Source organism: Mastomys coucha, chromosome X (genome assembly GCF_008632895.1).
Source record: "Mastomys coucha isolate ucsf_1 chromosome X, UCSF_Mcou_1, whole genome shotgun sequence".
Lineage (NCBI taxonomy): Eukaryota > Metazoa > Chordata > Mammalia > Rodentia > Muridae > Mastomys > Mastomys coucha.
This window is the reverse complement of record NC_045030.1, coordinates 156,881,918-156,887,882: the sequence shown is the minus strand read 5'-3', so window position 1 is coordinate 156,887,882 and position 5,965 is coordinate 156,881,918. Positions and strand designations below refer to the sequence as shown.

The 5,965-nt window shown below is 40.9% G+C and overlaps 1 pseudogene; it reads right to left on the bottom strand.

The window, feature by feature from the left end:
- Window positions 1–54: 54 nt before the first annotated feature.
- The window catches only part of LOC116100111, an 89,750-nt pseudogene continuing 83,839 nt past the window's right edge, over window positions 55–5,965 (bottom strand).

The following is a 5,965-nucleotide window of genomic DNA, read 5'->3' as shown; positions in this document are numbered from 1 at the left end:
AACACTGGGTACAGGAAGAGTTACAGAACTTCAGGAGCCAGGCTAATATGACCTCTACCTGCAGTCCTGTCTGTGCTTGCCCCTGGAGTCCATCTTGCCAGGGCCAAAACTGCTTCTGTCCCCACCACCCCGGGTCACATCTGAAGCCCCCATGGCCCCCACCTTAGCCCCAGTAGCCACCCTGATCATATCCTCCTCTGCCATGCTGATCATCTCCATAGTTTCCTCCCTTATGAGAGGAAACTATGGGCCTCATCCTGGGCCATCTGCCTTAGGTGCCTTACACTGGTTGCATTCATTTCTCCAAGAGAAGTTCATGTTCTCACATGTAGGATTAGGACACTTCCAGTCCCCAGCTCGTTGCTGTCCTCCACCTCCATCACCTCCACTGTGGAATCCTTCCCTGGCTGCAACCTCCTCCATAGACTCTAAGGCCCATGGGTCCTCCTCAGCCTCAGCCTCCATGACCATTTCTACCATCCCGATTGAAGTCAGCTCAGCGGGTAGCAAATGAAACTTTAATAGGATTTCCAGAGAATTCTTTACCATCAAACCAGAAGGTGGGTCATCCAATGAGATTATTGCCTCACCGTTCAATTTGCCAGTTTCCCTGTCTGTATACAAACTAATCATAGGCTGTCCAGTTTTCTTGTTTGTCTTAATAATTCCAATGTGCTTGAAGTTGTCAACCACAGATTCAATTGTAACATTCTCACCTAGGCCTTGCATGAAGATGGTATTGTCTGAATTATCCTGTTCAGAATCATGACAACATCCTTGATCCCGAGGACCACCAAATTTATTGAAGCCACCACAGTCACTTCTGCCCACACTGCCTCTGCCTCCTCGGCTGCCTTCTCGGCCTCTGAATTCATAGCCACCACTGCTTCGATTGCTACCACTTCCACCACCCGTGCCACTGCTCCCACAATCCTGCTGGTCTCCAGAATAGCCACCACTGCTGCCACCACTCTGGTCCTGATTGCCATAACCACCACCGCCACCTCCACCACTCATAGAGGACTGATCTTGGCCATAGTTGCCTCCACCACCCCCTCCACCCCTTCACTGCTGCTGTTATACTGGTTCTGCTGTCCATAACCCTGAGGTGGGTTAGAGAAGCTTTGTTGCTGCCAGTAGCTTTGTTGTTGTCCACCATAGTCAGACTGTTGACCACAGCCTCCACTCTGGGGCTACCCATAGCTGCTGCTCTGAGAATTGCCACCATAACTTCCTGAGGTGCTGCTAGGAGCTGGCTATTGGCAATAGCCAGGGTAGGAGGACTGCTGCTGCCCATACAAAGATTGGGAACTGTGGCTGCTGCTATAGCCACCAGCAGAACCATATCCTTGAGGAGCTGACTGAGTTCCATAGCCTGTGTTTTGGGTCTTTCCTTACTGCTCTAGTCATATCCTAAAGTGTCAGCTGATTGGCCATAACCACTGTAACTCTGCTGGCCATAGCTCTGTTGGGAGTAGCCCTGCCCAGGCTGGGTAGGATAGGTTCGTAGCTTTGAGTTGCTTGTTGGATATAGTCGTTTGAAGCCACGTCTGCACACGCATGCTCAGGCTGCCAAGCAACAGAATTACAGACGTTTGCTAAGAGACGCAGCGAGGACTGAGCCCATCCATGTTCTACTCTTAACCTGTATATCACATTTACTTTTTATTTAAAGCTCATTTGCTGAAATGTTAGTGGAAATTAATGCTATTAAATAGCTTACAAATGACTATTTATACCAACATACATGCACTTTTGAAATATTTGTAATGTGAAATGTTGAATGAACAAAACGTTTAACTCAGAAAAAAATCTATTATTTTTTTAAATATTGTAATTAGCTATTTTATATCTTGACTATCACGAAATTTTTGTAGATCTGCTTCTTTCTGTTCTATTTTTTTCTAATTGTCATGCCTGAATTTTCTTGTATTTTTTATTTAGTTTACTATTGTTTGTATTCCTAATACTTTCTGTTAGCATTTTTCTAACATTCTTGGATTTGTTGTTAGTGAGGAGAAAATTGGCTTTTGCTTCTATTTTAGCTGTGGGCATTTGTCCAACTTGTGTAAAACAATAGATTGCTGGTATCAGGTCTTGCCGAATCCCCTAGAACTGTGTATTTGAGCTGCCAATTCCCTAAATAGCCAGACTGCAGACACAGCTTTCTGCAGGCATCACTCCCTACATTCTCCAGGAGAAGGTTCAGAGAGCAATTTTCATCGCAGTCCCCTGAGATGACAGTGCTTTGTATTGCTATACTAGCAGGACTGTTGTTAGACAGAGTAGGCAGGACGTGTTTGTTCATTTTCTGAACCCGTATCACACGATGAGGATACTGAAGTTCAAGTTGCTGACAGTTTGGCTTAAACTGTCAATGTCAAATACTGCTGTGTTGTTCTGCTTTCCTGTTCTGCATTTTTCATTTTTATTCATTCTAGCACCTCTGTGCTCCTTTCTTGACCCAGATCAGCTCATACTGTAATTTCCAATCCAGTAGTTCAAATGATTTTTCTGAAGAAGAGTCAAGTTAGAAACCTGTCATGCCATGTTAGTAGAAAGCAAAAGCAATAATTTTATCTAATTACTTTGTAACTGGTTAGTTTTCTATTTTAATGCCAATCCTACAGGAGGTGAATATAATTAGCAATACCCAGGCTCAAACAAACTTCCCTGGAGAAGCTGAAATGGAAACAGACAATCCTGGTTTCTAGTACTTGAGAAAAGAGGCACCTGTGGCTATAGTTCAGTTGGTAGAATATTTCCCTGACATATGCAAGGCCTTGGATTCAATCCAGTACACTGTAAAAAGAGTATCAGGGGAGAAAGGAAAGGATTAAACCCTAGCCAATCAGGATTCATCTTCCTAGATGCTAATGGAGATCCTAGGATTAACTTGGTCTCTACCATCTGCTTATTCTCTTCCCTGAAGAATATTAGGCATTTTTCAGATTGTGCCAATTGTTGAGGTTTGGTCTGTTGCTATATATTCAAATGCTAAATACTAACCCCCAAGATCTGGTTGCCTCAGGGGTGAGGAAATCCTCATGTACACCAAGTGATGTTATGTAACCTTACTACTTAATTCAAAACTATTGGTTGAATAAAGATGCCTACAGCCTATAACTGAGCAAAATCAATGTAGGTGGGGCTTTGCTTCCTGGGGGTTGGGGTCTGAGCAGAGACCATGAGAGAGAGGGTGGAGAATGTGGAGAGAGGAAGACATGATGGGGTAATGGTTTGTGAGTATTGACCATGAGGGTTGGCCAGTCAGAGTAAGAGAGCCCCAGATGGAGCATGGGAAGTCACATCTCAGGGTTATTGGCAGGGAAGTAGACAAAATAGCTTAGAGGGTTGATACCTGCCCAGCTCTAATGCTATTAAGGCTTATTATAGGTATAAAGGTTTTGTGTCTTTTATCTGGGAACTAAATGATCCAAGGTGGGATAAAAACTCCAACTAATTTTTACTACAACACCAATTAAAACTTAAGCATTCCTACTTATGAGATTTGTCCTCCTCCCAGCCTGTGTTCAAATTTGACTTAATTATTCATCACTTTTTCACTAGGCAAAAATGAAATGTTCAACAATCCTAATCTAAAGGTTGTTTTGTCCAGCCTTTACTCTTCAGGGTACATGTGTCCATGGCAAGAGGCTTATTTACTTCTTTATTTTTGAAATGCTTGGAGAGGGTGGGTTGAACCTAGCCCCTTGGGCATGTTTCATGTCTTAGTTACTTTTCCATTCCTGTGACAAAACACCATGACCAAGGCAACTTGAAGAGTTTATTTGAGCTTATAGTTCCAATGGAATAAGAGTCCTTGATGGTGGGGAAGAGGTAGGCATCGTGGCTAGAACTGGAAGCAGAGTTCTAACACCTTGATTTACAAGCAAGAAACAGAAAGACTAAACTGGAAATGGCATGAGTCCTTCAACTCTCAAAGGCTACTTCTAGGACATACTCCCTCTAACAAATGTAAAACTCCCAAGTAGTACCATCAATTGGGTACCAAGTGTTCAAATGGGGAGACTATAGGGAATATCTCATTCAAACCACCACATATGGTAAGTGCTCTTCTATTTGTTATATGCCTGGTCAAGAAGACAATGTTTTATTATCACACTAGAGGCAAGGAGGTTACTGGAATATAGAAGGTAGATGTCTGTGATGCCACTAAGCAATGCCCCTCAACAAAGAATGATTTGCCTCCAAGGGTTTGTAATGCTAAAGTTGGCATATGCTAGGAAATGATAGAAGTAAAAGGTTTTTCCCATGGGAGGATTACTCCCTCAAATAGTGTAAATTTGGGTTTGATTGTGAACCAAATGCAATTCTATTTGTTTTTGATGATTTGAAAATAGAGACTCTGTAACCCAGGCTGGCCTTGAAGTATGGCAATCCTCCTGTTTTGGTGCTGGGATTCTAGACATGGGTCACATGAATGGCTTGAATGCAATGGTCTAATTTTTGGTCCATCCCTGATGTAAAATCAACATGATTACATCAAATTGGCACCATTCAGTGGGCTGAGAGAAGCCTTTCCCAGGAATATTTAAGTAGTACATACTACATTAATTGGTATGTGTGCATGTGTGTGCATGTATGTGTGTTTGTATATATACTGGGAATATGTACACAGTGTGACTTAGATAAATATTAGACCAAAAGTACCACTTTTCAGTCTCATTTGTTTCTGATAAGAATGGGGAAAATCAATAATTGTATATTAAGTGCTAAGACAAATCAGAGCAATTCAGGACAATTTAAACTACCTCAAGAGGGAATCTGATCAAGGGTCTTTGTGGACAGCCATGTACTAAATTAACTTAAATTGAATTAGTAGAGCTGCCTAATCAATATGCATTATCAAAAATTTCAGGAGACCACTCTCCTTCAGAAAAAAATTATTCACTAGCACTTGAGAAATCATAATATTCTCTTCAAGGTGACCTAGTCAGAGTTTAAGATTGAAATAATTTCTAGTAGAAAAATGTATTAAATGTCAAGATTCTGTACCCTAAAGCTTTATACCAATGTACTTTCAGTAATCAGTTGTAAAGAATATATGAATCGTACAGAGTTCCATGAGAGAAGCAGAAACAGGAAGCCCGATGCGCAGGGTCGGATTTCTTACAAAGAGTAAATGTTATGGCACTATAGGGGCAGTCCACAGTCCATGCAATGCCTACATCTAATGTCACCAGCCAGGGCAGCAGCTAGAATGAAGCTATATATTGGCAGAAACAAACACAACCCCAAATCTACATCTCTTAATACCTCCAACATCAGTGGCATGGGTAGCTTTCAGGAGAAGCTAACATTGCTGTCCATGGCAACCATGCTTGTCCCAGAGAAACCTGAGAGGAACATATTAGAATCTGTAAGAGCTATATGCCTAACTATTGCCCTATGTCGACATCTATTCATGGTTTAAACAAGCTAATAGTTTGTGGTAGTAGTGCATGCCTCAGTACTTAAGAGGCTGGGATTCAAGGATTGCTGTCAGCTGAAAGCTAATCTGGGCTATATAAAAAATACCAAGCCAACTAGGGCTACTTAACAAGGCCCCATCTCAAAAGATACTAAAACTACATTAGCTGTTAATAAAATAAAAACCAGTTAATTTGCTTCCTTATCATAGAAAAACATAACAACAAATAAATCATCATTATAAAATGTGGTAAAATGTTGGATGCATCACCCTTAAAATTAGACAAGGCAGGAATTGTAAATTTTGTTATTACTTAACATAAAAATTTTTGAAGCAATTTGAGAAGTGAAAATGTTTAAAAATTAGGAAAGTTGTTACTATTATTTGTGGATAAAATGACTTGTTAGTAAAAATAAAAAAATCCAACATAGCACTTAGTTTAGGAAACCACAAGTACTGCTATAAATAATAGAGAATTTTAATACATTTATTTGCTTAATACCAATACAAAGAAAATAATGTCTTGATGTA